Source organism: Triturus cristatus, chromosome 11 (assembly GCF_964204655.1).
Source record: "Triturus cristatus chromosome 11, aTriCri1.1, whole genome shotgun sequence".
Classification (NCBI taxonomy): domain Eukaryota; kingdom Metazoa; phylum Chordata; class Amphibia; order Caudata; family Salamandridae; genus Triturus; species Triturus cristatus.
Genome location: NC_140594.1, coordinates 46476520 through 46491268, shown reverse-complemented (window position 1 = coordinate 46491268; position 14749 = coordinate 46476520). Strand labels below are relative to the sequence as shown.

At 50.3% G+C, this 14749-nt stretch overlaps 1 protein-coding gene across 5 annotated transcripts in view; it reads right to left on the bottom strand.

Annotated features, from left to right (window-relative positions):
* Window positions 1-14749, bottom strand: part of SFSWAP (splicing factor SWAP) — a 628330-nt gene that overhangs the window by 50401 nt on the left and 563180 nt on the right. The gene's annotated exons all lie outside the window — the stretch shown is intronic.

Below are 14749 nucleotides of genomic sequence, written 5' to 3'. Positions count from 1 at the left end.
CATGAATGAAGAAGGAGGATGGTGGAAGACACCATTGTAAAAGACAGAATTAGACACTGCCTACATATAAGTGGAAGCTGTGAGAAAGAGCCCCCCAAGCTAAGTGAAGAACCCTCCCCGAGTGCAACCAGGGAAGAACATCTCAACAGACTTAAATAGACCGACAGTGCCACGTAGAACTGTGTTGTCTAGTAATAACAGAACACAGACAGAACAACAGTCCACTGTAGGAAGGTAGGAAAAGGCTGGCCTTTTTCCTATAAGAACAGAGGTTGGAAACAGAGCACAACCGATCCTCAAAGAGGATGACCACGAGGAGACCTGCACCCAGAGTTAGTAGAGAAGACGGAAGGAAGGGAAAGTAACTGGAGAGGAAAATGAATCTCCTCATGAATCAAAGGCACAATATCACAGGAAAAAAGCCCCTCAGCAGAGGGTAACTGTATATGAAAACACTCAGGGGAGTGCAACAACGCAGAACGGGGAGGCTGGGTTAGTATTAAGGAATCTGCGGCTAGACAACGTCTCTACCAGATTCATCGTTACCGAAGGTAAGTAACTCGTACATCTGATAGAGACATCAAGTCGCAGATTCCTTAACTTAGAATAGATACCACAGCCACAACACAAAAGGTGGGTGGGTCTGCGAGAGAACAGAAAGCGCCCAGCATCCAATCCGGCAACAGGGTGATGGATAAAGGGGGAAAAAGCTGTGGCGAAACAGCCAGACAGCAACCCAAGCAGCTCGAAAGAGCAGAAATAACAGGATAGAAGATATCTTTAAAACGCCAGAATGGCGCCACACCATACCCGCATAAAAATGACCGGCAGAACGGCATGAGCCCTATACCAGAGTAAAGAGAGAGAGAGAGAGAAAGGAAGAAGGACCACTCTCCGCTTAATGGCACCCGATGAGTACACTGACCCAACCTCGAAATGAACTTGAAGAGATGCAACCAGCCTAACAGACTAGCCTATAGAAGGAAGTCGAAAGAGCCGGTGTCAAGAGCCCAAAGGCAAGAGTTAGGACCTGAGCAATGCGTTGGGAATAGCCGACGGGACAGGAACCCTGCCAAGTGCACACACAATCCCAAAAAAGGGTAATTAGGGGCAATTAGCATCAATTCTAAACCCGCCGAAGCAAGTAGAAATATGCAGCAGGCAAACAGCCATGGAGACCTGAAAGTGGCTTACACAAGAAGCATAAAAGTGCCTGATGAAGCCAAAGTGAGAAACTACCCACAATAGAGCTGTCCCGCAGGCGTAGTTTTAACAATAGTATGTGAAAACGTGGAAAAAAGGCATATGCGAAGGAAGTGGCCAAAAAACGTCAAGTTAAGGAATGATGAGAAGAGTCTCAGAATCCGAGACCAACACTCCAGAAAGACACGTACAGCGTCGAACACCAAAAAAGGTGAGCGTATGTCAAATTGGGAAGTTCCCCCGTAAGCAGAAGCAAGGAGGAACCTATGGGCAACTTGCAACAACATGGAAAAGCTCCCCCACACATGGAGATATTGGTACGGACCTTGCAGCCTCGAAAGAGGTGGCGACGTAGGAAGAGGAATACCAAGGCAACCGCCATGTATACAGAATGTATAAACATATAATTATGTAGAGACAGAGTTAGCCAGGAGCAAGAACATGTCGATACTGGATCATATCTAGCACAGTAAGGGCAGGTAGGAGCCGTTGTTCTGTGGAGACCACGAAACTTCCCAAGGAGGTGGATGACCATGGCGTAAGCAGATGGCCCCATGAAAAAACATAGAACACAGTACAACGGACAACCAGGCGACGCATGGAGACCACAGGCCCTCCAGGCCCTGGTGAGATAAGCAAAGCCATATAATGGCATACAAGTACCCCACATGGAGTATGCATACCCCAAACAACGGGGAACACCTCTTAGGGCAATAAGCCAAGCTAAAATAGCGTAGTAACGAACTGAACCCATGAACATGAGTTCCGAGCCGTATGACATTACCGAGCTGAGCCACCGGCTCAATTCCACAGTCAGAGGACCAAACACAGCAACCTGTGGAACACGGGCACAGCAGGCCAACAGGCAGCTCAAAGCAAAACGCATCCAAGGGATGCCAATAAAAGGGTAATAAAAAGAAGACTTAAGGCTCACCGCCCATGTTAAACACAGAGCGCATCAAAAGGATGCGAAATGAAAAAGTACCACAACGGAAGATAGGCCTAAGAAGACCTAAGTGGGAGGACAAAAGCCTGCAAGGAGCCGGTGAACCGCCGACTCTGCGTGACCATCCAACAGCAAAACCCCATCAAAAGGTAATTGAACCAGTCGTTCCCGGATATTTTCAGGGAAGACGTCATCTTGCAACCAAGTGTGATGCCTTAAGGCAACAGAGCCCGCCATAGCTCGGCCCAAAGAATCCGCAGTATCCAAGGCTGAGAGGATTGTGACTTCAGCAAGGTCGCGACCATCCCGGAGGTGGCGCAGGAGATCAACGCGAGCACCTTCAGAGTTGGCAGAAAGCAAAGACTCTGCGGAGTCCCACAGGGCATAGGTAGCCCGAGCCAAAACACAGACTGTATTTAAAGACCGTAGGGCCGCAATAGTGGATGCAAAGATGTTCCTACCCCATAACTCAAGCCATCTGGACTCCCGAGAGGGAGGAAGCGTTAGAGGGGGCAGGGAAGGAAGGGCCGTCTGCAACACAAACCCCTACACATCAGGGTGCACAAAAAGACAAACAGGATCATGCGACGGTGGCGGTGCAAAACTGAACGAGACACCGGGTCACCTGAAGCAGGCCGGACCCAGGTACCCAAAAGGTTATCATAAAGGGAAGCCTCAAACGGCAGAATCGGCTCCACATTCCCGGACCCACGGTGATGGACCTCAAGCAAGGGGTCCACAGACAAGAGGGCAGAGGGGGGGTTGCATGTTTAAAACTCGGGTGGCCAATGAGACCACTCTCAAAAAAAACCCACCAGCCTCGGTAGCCCTCCGCAGAGGGGACAACAACTCATCAGTGGGGGAGGGTTGTAAGCTGACCATCCCAAGACACTGAGGGTGCGATCAATGCCCCACGGAAGGGAGCCCCATTGAAGAATGAGGATCCTGATGGGGTTCCTGGGGAGGCGAAGAGCCTGCCGGATCTGGGAGCTCCTGAGGAGGCTCCACAAAGCCCAAGGGGAGCACTGGCAACAATACCTCCGGTGACGCCGGGCGAGAGGGCGGCGCCGAACTCTCTCCAGAGGACTCTAGAGAAGAGTCTAGAACTCTGAGTCGACACGGCACCAGAACGACGCACGTTGGCGCCGACCGTGCCTAAATCAGTCGCAGACTCGGCTGCATTCGGCGTCGAAACTATGACAAGCTCCCCTTCCGAAGAGTGAGAAGGCGCCGGAGCCGACGAGGCAAGCTTTCGGCGCTGCCTCCACCTCATCCATGACAGGCTCCGACTTCGGAGAAAGAAGCGGAGGCAGAGCCGAGGAGGCGAGCCTCCCGTGCCGGTACGGTGCCAACCCCGGCTTCCAGCAGGAAACCGCCTGCCCGGGGTGTGCTCAAGGCAGGGCTATGAGCACCGGCAACCACCTGCGGTGCCACAGGAAGCCCAGCGGGGCTATGCGGCACGGCAGAGGCGCCGTAGAGGGGGACCCAGGTGGGCCGCGCCCTAACGACGCCACGTGGACCGTAGAGGAGGACCCAACCGGGCCGCGCCCTAACGGCACCACATCTCCGACGTTCCTGGGAGGCACAGGCTCAACTGGCACCGGGGGCCGAACCCGACGGTGAGTCTGTCGGAGATCCCACAAGAAGCGGAGGCCCCGAGGACGCACCAGGAACGGGAGAGGACCCAAGGGAGGCCTGCAGAGCCACGGCATAAGCCTCCATTGGGCCCGAGTCACCCCCAAAAGGGCAGATGGGGGGGGGGGGGAATGGGGGGGGGGGAATGGGGGAGGGGAGTGGGTGGGGGAGGGGAGTGGGTGGGGGAGGGTGGGGGAGGGGAGTGGGTGGGGGTAGGGTTGGGGCGACTGTCAGGAGCGCATGTCCGGAATGTTCCGGGAACCAGTGCCCCTGACAACAGAAGAAGGGGAGGTCGAAGACCTCGGCAACAAGCGCTTCGACTTACCAAGTGGTGAACGACGGCCCCGGACCCCGTAGGGCGAACAACGGCGGAACCGGACAGTAGAGGGACCTGCCGTTGATGAAGGGTCCTGAAGTGATGGTGCCAGCATTTTAAAGGTTCCCTCTGGAGACGAGAGGGTCCATATTAATAAAGGTCTGGTGCCTTACTTTGTTGTGGAGACAATATTAACAAGTGGTTTGAGGTTTATAAGGTTGCCTTACAGATGCACAAGATCCCGGAGGAGGATGGGGGGGTAATCTGTGGGGGCTTAACCCTAGTGAAGGGATCAACACCTACTAACCCTGGAGATGGGAGAAAGGATGAGGTATTCACCCATGAAGGAAGCCCTTGCCTGGAAGTATGCTCTGACTTGAGCGAAGTACAGACAGGAGTTTAGGGACAGTCACAAGCTGGTCAAACAGACCTGGGTGGATTGTGTGGATTCCTTTTGCAAGGCACTGGATGGTTGGGTGAAGGACAGTGAAGTAAAGGATTATCAGGGGTTGTACAATTTGATTGCAAAGGAGCACATATTCAGTCTTTGTTTTGCAGATCTGCGCCAACACTTGATTGACAGTAAGCTCTCAGAGCCCAAGAAGCTTGCTAAGGAGCTGGACCGCTGGGTCAGCAGAAGGGTCCTTAAAAAGGTATCTGGAGGGGAAATTGACACAAGGGTGGGCAGGCTCCCCATCAGAAGTCCGGTGGGGGATAAGTGTAAAAACAAGAAGCTCTTTAAAGGGCCCCAAACTAGTTCCACGGGTCTGGACTCCCACCCCTCAACTGTGAAAAAGAAGAGATGGTTCCCTGACAGCAAGTCTTCCCGGAAGGCACACCACGGTGCTGCTATGAGTGCCATCAGGAAGGGTACTTCAAAGGGGATACCAAGTGTTCCAAGCGGGCACAGCTCCCCACCGGTGGGCACTCATTAGGGGTTGAATAGTGCAGCGCTTGAGTAGCAGATTGTCCCAGCTGATTGGGGTGAGGGGAGCAACAGAGTAGAGGTTACCCTAGTGTATCTGGGTGACGTAGAGAGTGCAGAGAACTCACATGCCTAGTAATACTAGGAGGCACAGGTAGTGGGCCACCATCAATGAGCAGAGGGTGGAGGCTCTGAGAGACACTGGAGTCGGCATGACAACGGTCAGATGTCATTTGGTGACCTCAGAGCAGGTAGTCCTTAATACATTCTACCAAGCTGTTGTAGCGGACAACCTTGAGAGTCACTATCCAGTGGCTCTGGTACCTTTCAAGTGGGGGGGATGAGGGCTCTCAAGTTCTATCAGGGTAATTGTGAGTCTGTCCATGCCTGTTGATTGTCTGCTTGACAATGAGCTGGAGCACACCATCCGGAAGGAGATGGATTACAGGTCCCACTTGGAGATGTTAGGGTTGCCTGACGGAGTGTGCCTGAACACACAGTCCATAGCATACCGAAGAGTAGCCAGGGGGACCTGGAGTCTGGAAGAATGGCCCAGGTACCAGGCAAAAAAGGAAGATCAAGGAGCACGAGAAACTCACTCCTGGAATGCCCACGGTCGCCCCAGAGCCTACAGGGGAGGATGCTGCCGCCCTGGGGAACCTACCTGAGCTGGCCAACTGGCAAAAGGAAGAGGGTCCCATCAGAGAAAAGTTCTGCAAGGCCCAAAGGGAATGCCCTACTCTTGTAGGCCTAAGGCAGCAGGTTGAGGTCCAGGCAGCTTGTGCCACCTCTGGTTATCACAAGATTTACTGGGAGAATGGGCTCTTGTATAATGAGCCTAAGGTTCCAGAGACTGGTGCAACTAGAAGTTCTGGAGTTGCTTGTGCCGGACATGGACAGGAACCTGCATAACATCAGACACCAAATGCAACTGGAGTCAAGCTAGCCTGGCTGATGAAGGGTGATCCCACCCAGGATGCTTGTTTCCGGTCCAGAGAGGGACCTGGCCTGGCAGTTCGAGCTGGACTGTTCCCATTGGGCAGAGGGTCAAGACTAATTTGCATATGACTGGGTTTAAACTGGAATGGCATGGGGAGCAAAACAAGTGATGGATTTAGACCCAGATCTCATGAATGTTTGACATTGTTCAGCATTCTGTCCATCAATTGTTCTGTTTGCATTTGTCACCCTGAGTGGGACTGGTATGCCCAGACGTGGATCCTGTGCTCTCTTTACCACTGGAGCAGAGCTAGTCTGGCTGATGAGGGGTGATACCCCGAAACCAGTCCCAGGATGCTTGTTTCCGGTTCAGGGAGGACCTGGCATGGCAGTTCGGACTGGACTGTTCCATGGAAAGCAGGGTCCAGACTGATTTGCATATGGCTGCGTTTGAACTAGAATGGCATGGGGAGTAAAAAACGGATGTATTTAGGCCCAGATCTCTGTACTGGGGTGAATATTTGACATGGTTAAGCATTCTGTTCATCAATTGTTCTTTTTGCACCTGCTTAACATTAGACACCAGTGAAAGCATGCACTGCTTGGCGCCTGCTTAACATCAGACAAATGCCAGAATGCACTACAGGGGGACCTGCTTAACATTAGACACCAGTAGCATGCGCTGCCGGGAACCTGTTTAACACCAGACACCAATGCAAGCATGCACTTGGGCACAAATGTGTACCGCCAGACACTTGCTTATTATCAGGCACCAATATCATCACACTCTTGTGCACAGCTCTGTACTGCCAGACACTTGCTTAATATCACAGACTTCAGTGCCAGAATACTCTCTTGCACAGCTCTACAACGCTGGGTACCTGCTTATCCTCAGACACCAATGCCAGCATGCTTGCGTGCACAGTTTCATACTTCCGGGAACCTGCTTAACATCCCAGACATTATTCTCAGGAAGCGAATGGGGCGGTTCTATGCTGTGCAACACACCCGGGTACTCATTTCTCTCAGCCAGACACTTGTGTCAGAAATAGCTGATGGCTGAGCTTCATCCCCAACTACAGACACTGCCGCACTCATACTGGACAGGCGACGAATGAGCAAGCAAGGGTACTGCTGCCTCAAACACTCACACACATGCCACCATAAGAAGTAGTCATCGAAGAAACACTATGGCCCAGAGCCCCACACTCTTGTCTCACAGAACACAAAGTCTTAATCTGGTTGAGGCAGTCCTTTACTGAACAGGATCATCTTTGCTATTTGGTCATTAAATGGAGGTCACACCACCACAAGTGTGCCCTCTTAACTTTCAAATCTGCTGAGCACAAATCAGAGCACCGGATGGTCAACCACCCTATTATACAAAATAATGGTGGGTAGCAATCTTGCCTCATGGGTTCTATAAAACGCCATCTAGAAAGCTCCAGAATGACAGCGTGGCACGAAGGGCTAGCCCTCGCCACCAGTGCTATAACGCAAGCATCTCCATTCCAGTTACAGAGGAGATCAAGAGAATTCTTGCCCAGTAGAAGCCAGCACATACTCACTCCATTATCACTCCCTCGGAGGTGCACACCGCAGTACCACAAACCGCTCTCCTTGTGCATCAATAATTTCTTGTACAACTGCACACACATGCGCAAAGGTCAGTATGCTGGAAAATGTCAGTGGTAGTGCTTCGGGACGTTTATTTGTACTACCTAGACCTTGTGTCCTTGGCGATGGTGGCCTCTTAAAACTCTGCTCACACTGTCCAAGAGCTGCTCTAAAGTAACAGGATATTTACTCAAGCTGTCCATGCCAAACTAGAAATACAATTAAATACATTTCCACCCGACAGGGTAGAACTGCAAAACAAACGGATACCTTCAGCTGTCTTAAAACTGGGTAATTTTACAAAATGTGTGGTAAGTAGCTATGATCACTGCACACTTCTAACTCTGCACATTATTTATGCGAGCTCAGAAAATGTCTGGTGTCAGTAGCAACTAATTCTGCTTGGAAGCACCGAGCCAAAGAGGAAGAAGAGAAACCCACATGCTATTGAACTGGCATGTGACTGTCGTGAGAAGCTTCATCGACACTTTACAAGGTATGTATGGTGGCCCTTGGAGTCCAAATATCAGAGCAGTGAAGCAGGGACACAACACAGGGCGCAGTTACAAGGAATGTAGTATAAGAAGGTGGCTTAAGCAGCTGGGTAATGAGATTCAGGAAGGGGAAAAAGGCGGGGGAGGCATTTTGAATGCAACTGTTGCTCTCGAAAGACTGGAAGACTGCTGGAGCAGGGAGAGGTGGAGTAGTAACCAGAATAGAGAGGGGCAGCAGGAGGTAAAACAAGAGGGAATGGAAGAAAGTGATTGTGAGGTTGAGGAAGGATGGAGGAGCCAGGGCATTGGGTGGCCGAAGCATGTGAGGGGGAATTCCAGAAGTGGCTCTAGCAGACACTGTAAACCAGCAGGCGGAAGGTATGATGGAAGCAGAAAAACGGATTGAAGTGATCAAGAGGCTGTGAAACCATTGGGGAGTTAGAAAGCTACAAGGCAGAATCGAAAGCTGCCAAAAGCAGTGACACATGGAAGCAGATGTGGCAGGGGATGCAGGCAGCAAGGCCTGTAAATCAAGTGGTGGGGGGATGCTGCAGCAGGTGGCACACATTGGGGGAGGGCTGCTGCAGCAGGCGGTGCACTTGGGGGGAATGCTGTAGCAGGCGGTGCACTGGGGGAATGCTGCAGCAGGCGGTGCACTGGGGGGAATGCTGCAGCAGGCGGTGCACTGGGGGGAATGCTGCAGCAGGCGGTGCACTGGGGGGAATGCTGCAGCAGGCGGTGCACTGGGGGAATGCTGCAGCAGGCGGTGCACTGGGGGAATGCTGCAGCAGGCGGTGCACTGGGGGAATGCTGCAGCAGGCGGTGCACTGGGGGAATGCTGCAGCAGGCGGTGCACTGGGGGAGAATGCTGCAGCAGGCGGTGCACTGGGGGGAATGCTGCAGCAGGCGGTGCACGGGGGGAATGCTGCAGCAGGTGGTGCACTTTGGGGGTGTGGGAATGCTGCAGCAGGTGGCGCACTTGGCAACTAAAACCCTGGGATTGTTAGGAAACCTAGTCATAATGACCTCCAAGGCTCGCTAAAAGTTCTCCCTGGACTTTCCCTCATCAGGATGATCATGCCATCCCCTGCGGGCCACACGAAGCGGTAGGACAGGATGGATTCACTAGCCTCTAGATGTGAGGGGAGGGAGAGGAGAGAGCCTACACTAGTCCTGGCAGAAGGGATGCTTGGGTCTAAACTGATGTCCATGAAGCATGTGTGTGCCACCAGCATCATGTACCCTGAAAGCCCTGATCACCCACAGTATGTCAGGACACAGCAGAATCATTCTCAGATTTTGATTTTTAAAAAAGAGCGCCCTGTCTCCATATGCTTCAAACCATTACTGTAGACACTTGCTCTACTTCTGCCAGCGAATCAATTACAGTCCACACACTGGAAAGTGACACTACAAAATTTACAGACTATACTTTCAACGGTAATTGCATCTTTAAAATGGCAAATTGCTACTAAAGCAGCCATCTAGCGAACTGATCAATTGTAAAGAGTGAAACAATAACCTGCACTGACATTTATATGGAGGCGACAGATACCGAGGTACTGTTTGTGCTCCAGAAGAGGAACACAGGTTCTCAAGTACTGCACTGAGCCCTGACCACAAGGCAAGAAAGCGTCCTAAGTACTAGGAAAGCTAGCATCGGGGCGTTCCTCATCCATGGTCCAACTCCAATCACAGGCTCAGTATTATTGAATCAAACGGAGTCTGTGACACTGTCTGCCCCTTAAAGACGTATTCATTTACATGACTCACTTTAAAATGCACCACTACAAGTAATGGCAATATTGAAAGCGGCCTGTAGTAGTCCTTTCAGGCACAGCATTTGCTCTGCAACCATGAATCTCATTTCATCAAACATCCACAGTAGAATTTACTACCAACACTTTCCTGTGTTCAGAACTGCCCTCTACCCTTGCTGCCAAGGTGCAAGACGGAAATGTTACTTCTAATCCTGGTTCTGCATCATAGGTATTTTCCACTCAAGTCATGAATGCAGAACAGTCCCTTCAGATATTCTTTTAACGTCAGAGGTAGACACCCCGATGTAGAAGTTTCACTGGCAGGTCCATAGGTTTACAGTGGGCCAGTGTTAACTGTATTTTTCTGTAGAAAACTGCAGTATAGTAATTAAACCCAAAACGCAGTGCAGAATGGAGTGTAGAAATATGCTATATGGTTAAGTGAATCTGAACTCCTGCCTAAACTGCAGAGAAAAATGAAGGGGTAAGGATGCTTGTGAGGTCCAAAGAGCACGAGCTGTATTCCGCAGACAGTGAAACTTTAAGCCAACCGCTTCCGTTACCCAGCATGCACTGCACTGGCAGGTCTTTTTGAATGGGAGAATTTGACGTCGTGTAGGGAATGATGAGTAGAAAGAATTCATCGGGGGAGGAAGGTTGTTTATGACATCAGTGAGGATACCTACAATGCAGGACTAAGATTCCAAGTGACCTAGCCTTCTGCATCACTGTATTCTCACTGAGAACTATAAACAAGCATACCCCGCTGCGAGGTTGTCAGTGTAAGGAGAAAGCGGTTTCCAAGTAAGGCATAGATGCAATAAACTTTGGGTAGGTTAATTAAATAAATGAAGTAGATTTGCCTGACTCACTAATATGTTTCCATCAACAGAACTGTTTAATGAACGTATGAATGGATTTAGCTGAATGACCTATTTCCGTGAGAGGACCGCAGCTGATCCAAGTGGCAGATGCTACTTTTCGTCCAGTGGAGTGCTCTTTGGGTAAACAGATAGATGCTGTTGTGCTAACTGGAAACACTGGGGGAACACGCCTGGTAGGTGTAGCAGTGTGCGACCAATCTGGTTTAACTTTATATTCAGGCTCCCTTGAGCCGGTGGAGTCGACGGACTCATGGTTACGCACCTGCGCGCTACGAGAGGTACTAGACCTGATAACGATTTTAGCAGCTTACACAGCAACCCCACACATTTTCCTACTCCCTGCTGACGAGAGGCAACTACCTCGAAACACGTGTCCAGGGATGGCACACGCCACGCATACTTGCATTCACACTCGAGCATAGGTGTATCCGCCGACGCTGACCTTCAGGGACCATTTTCATTGGGGGAACACGCCTGGTAGGTGTAGCAGTGTGCGACCAATCTGGTTTAACTTTATATTCAGGCTCCCTTGAGCCGGTGGAGTCGACGGACTCATGGTTACGCACCTGCGCGCTACGAGAGGTACTAGACCTGATAACGATTTTAGCAGCTTACACAGCAACCCCACACATTTTCCTACTCCCTGCTGACGAGAGGCAACTACCTCGAAACACGTGTCCAGGGATGGCACACGCCACGCATACTTGCATTCACACTCGAGCATAGGTGTATCCGCCGACGCTGACCTTCAGGGACCATTTTCATTGGGGGAACACGCCTGGTAGGTGTAGCAGTGTGCGACCAATCTGGTTTAACTTTATATTCAGGCTCCCTTGAGCCGGTGGAGTCGACGGACTCATGGTTACGCACCTGCGCGCTACGAGAGGTACTAGACCTGATAACGATTTTAGCAGCTTACACAGCAACCCCACACATTTTCCTACTCCCTGCTGACGAGAGGCAACTACCTCGAAACACGTGTCCAGGGATGGCACACGCCACGCATACTTGCATTCACACTCGAGCATAGGTGTATCCGCCGACGCTGACCTTCAGGGACCATTTTCATTGGGGGAACACGCCTGGTAGGTGTAGCAGTGTGCGACCAATCTGGTTTAACTAACTGGAAACACGTAATGCAGGATACAATCCAATCCACAACAGTTAATCATTTTCGTAGAGGATCATAATGTACAAAAAGATAACTTATCTTTCTGATGTAGCAGCACACAAGGGACGAACGAGTCACTAGTCACCCAGGTTAGTAAAGTAGGTGAATGAATAGAGGTCCCTAATATACACGTAAAATAAGAGTTATAACAAAATCTGATTTTAATGAAAAGATAATCAAATAATAAAAAAGTGCCAGTGTCAAATTTGCTCGGTGTTCTCCTCAGTGCGATACACACATGTACATAAAGGGATCAAAAATCATATCCCATAATTAGAAAAAGCAAGCCCAGTTTAATTAGGATAAAGCATTTTGATATGGGTGACGGGTCTGTGGCACAAGTCAACGTTGCGCCGATCCCTTTCTGAAATTTGGCATCATCTCAAAGCTCTAAAACAAGGAGCCAGAGAGAGAGATTAGAATAGGTTCTGCCAACATAAGCAAAGATTTCCACAGTGTTCTACAACACCTGCTGAGAATTGCAGAGTCACCGGCTCATTTTAGGGCTGTAGCTGCAGGTCTCCAGACTTTCATACACACTTAATATATCTTTTTGCTTTTTTTTCTGGTGGTACTGATGTATCTGACGCAGATGGACGCTTTTTAAAGATAGCAGAGACTAGAACAGTCAGGCTTTGCCTCTTATCGAAGAAATAGAGGATCTCGCCATTCAGGTTTGTATTTCTTAAGAGGGGGTTGAGTGGCCAATATTTAGTGGCTCGTGGTAACTTCTCTGCCAACTTGGTGCAACCTGGTAATAAAGGAAGGAAAGGTCTTGGAGAGCCTTTGTATTGTAAAGTGTCCCTAATGACAGACTGTGGTGTGAGAGATTTCTATTTGGATATTAAACCTTCCCGCACCTCTAATAAGAACATCTTGGAATATCAAGAGATCATTCACAGTTGATGAATGCAATGGGGATGCCGGAGGTGAAGTTGGTGTGTATGACGAATGGGAGGTGTGATACCTAGACGTGTTCAAATAGGTGGAAGGTGTTTGTCTGCATTTTTGTCAGTTAGGAGTATGTGGGTGACAAGGCATCGTAGGATCTGATAATCTTGAAACCAGTGGAATTGGTGTTCCTTATGGTAAAGGTGTGGTTAGAGTGGTGGCGTGCTGACCAGTGAGTCACTGTCAAATGAAGAGGTGGTACACCCAGAGGTTGTAAAGGTGTTTGTAGTGGATCTTTTGCAATGACCAGTATAGGTCTCACTAGAAAAAGAGGGTTTTCAATATGGATAACTGCGTCAGAGTGAACAGAAAATACCAAATGGACAAAGAGTGTTGAATGTCTCGACGTCAATACTGGGAGTGATTCCCAAGAGTCACGTCTAAGATGGTGATGTGGAGACGGTACAGTGGCACCACCGTAATCATTGGTCGGTGAAGGGCCAGTGCCAGGCCGGAGTCATAGCTTGCTCCGCTACCGGTGTTGTCTAAGAGGAATGCCTAGACATCAAGGGCGATGGTACCATAGAGGTAGTAATCAGGAGCTTGCCTCAAGGTGTCGCCATTGAGCCCTTTCACAGTGAGCACATCAGTGGTGAAAGTTTTGACAGACCGATCGATTTTCCTGAGAAGGGCGAGAGTGCATGGAGCAGTGATGCTGCTGTTTTCACTCCTTTCTCTTCATGCATGGCATCTATGGCAGTCCTTTTCACAAGAAATCTGGTGCCGTGTTTTCCTCTGCCCCTTTCTTTCTTACTCAGAAAAGAGTTCTTCCAATTTTTCATCAGACATGTTCCTTCCCTCTCTTTGACAAACAAGTTACTTACCTTCGGTAATGTGTTATATGGTAGAGACTATCTGCAGATTCCTGGACTTAGAATTACTCTCCAGGCGTCACACTGGATATGGAAAGGTTTCGTAAGCAGTACCCCTGCGTGCCAGTAAGTGGCATCGTTTGGCACCGCGCATCGGCAGTGACAAGTGTGGTGCCTATATTGGCGCCACCCCAGCGCGCTGACGTCAGTTTCTTTTCGCGACTTTCCATGCCAGGAGCCTAAAGCCACAATAGGTGGGGGTGGAGGATGGGGGCAGTAGCCCCTTCGGACAATTTGAAGAACCCATTGATCTGATGGTTTAGACCTACAGTGGGGCAGCTGATGGCGTACCCTGCCTTCTACTGGGTGTCCAAGATTGAAATAGGACAAACTAAAGGGGGTTTGGAGCTGCTGTTGTGGGTGGGTAGATTGGCCCGACTGCAGGCTGGGCCGACTCATGGAGTCTGTAGGTACTACATCCTCTCACACGCAAAGGCTGAGAAGCTTGCACGCCATGGCCACTGCAAGTGGAAAGAGGCGTCTGGAAGCCCCTTCGGTTGCCACAAAAGGAGAGATTCACACAGGAAGTAGAGGCTTTGACCACCGAGCTCTCCGGAGTAGGGTGTTGGGCAAGGGTGTTGGGGTCCCCTGGGGCTGTGGGAAATCGTCCTGTTCAGAGGAGCCCTTGTGCTGGGCTTGGACCAACTTCCAAGCCAGACCTATGTAAGGGCTTCATTAAATGGAAGAAGCACTTCTGAGGGGAGTCACTCCTGGCTGAAGCACCTCTGTCAAGACATTCGTCTTGACTGCCACTGAGGGCAGGCTAAGATCCAGGACCTCTTTCACCCTTCACACCACCATAGCAAACGACGCTCCCTCCTCTGTAGCCATGGTAGGGGGAGAAAGCATGCCAATATCTGGGAAAGTGTCCAGTCCATTGGTCTCCGCTAAGTATTCACACCAGTCCATGTTGGGATCTAAAGACTGGGATTCTTCAGGGTCATGCAACATTTCCAATACTTCCAGAGTCCTAGCCCCAGCCTGGAAGGCATGGCTTAAGTTGGCACCGGAGTTGGAAGAAGCCACTCTGGATTCA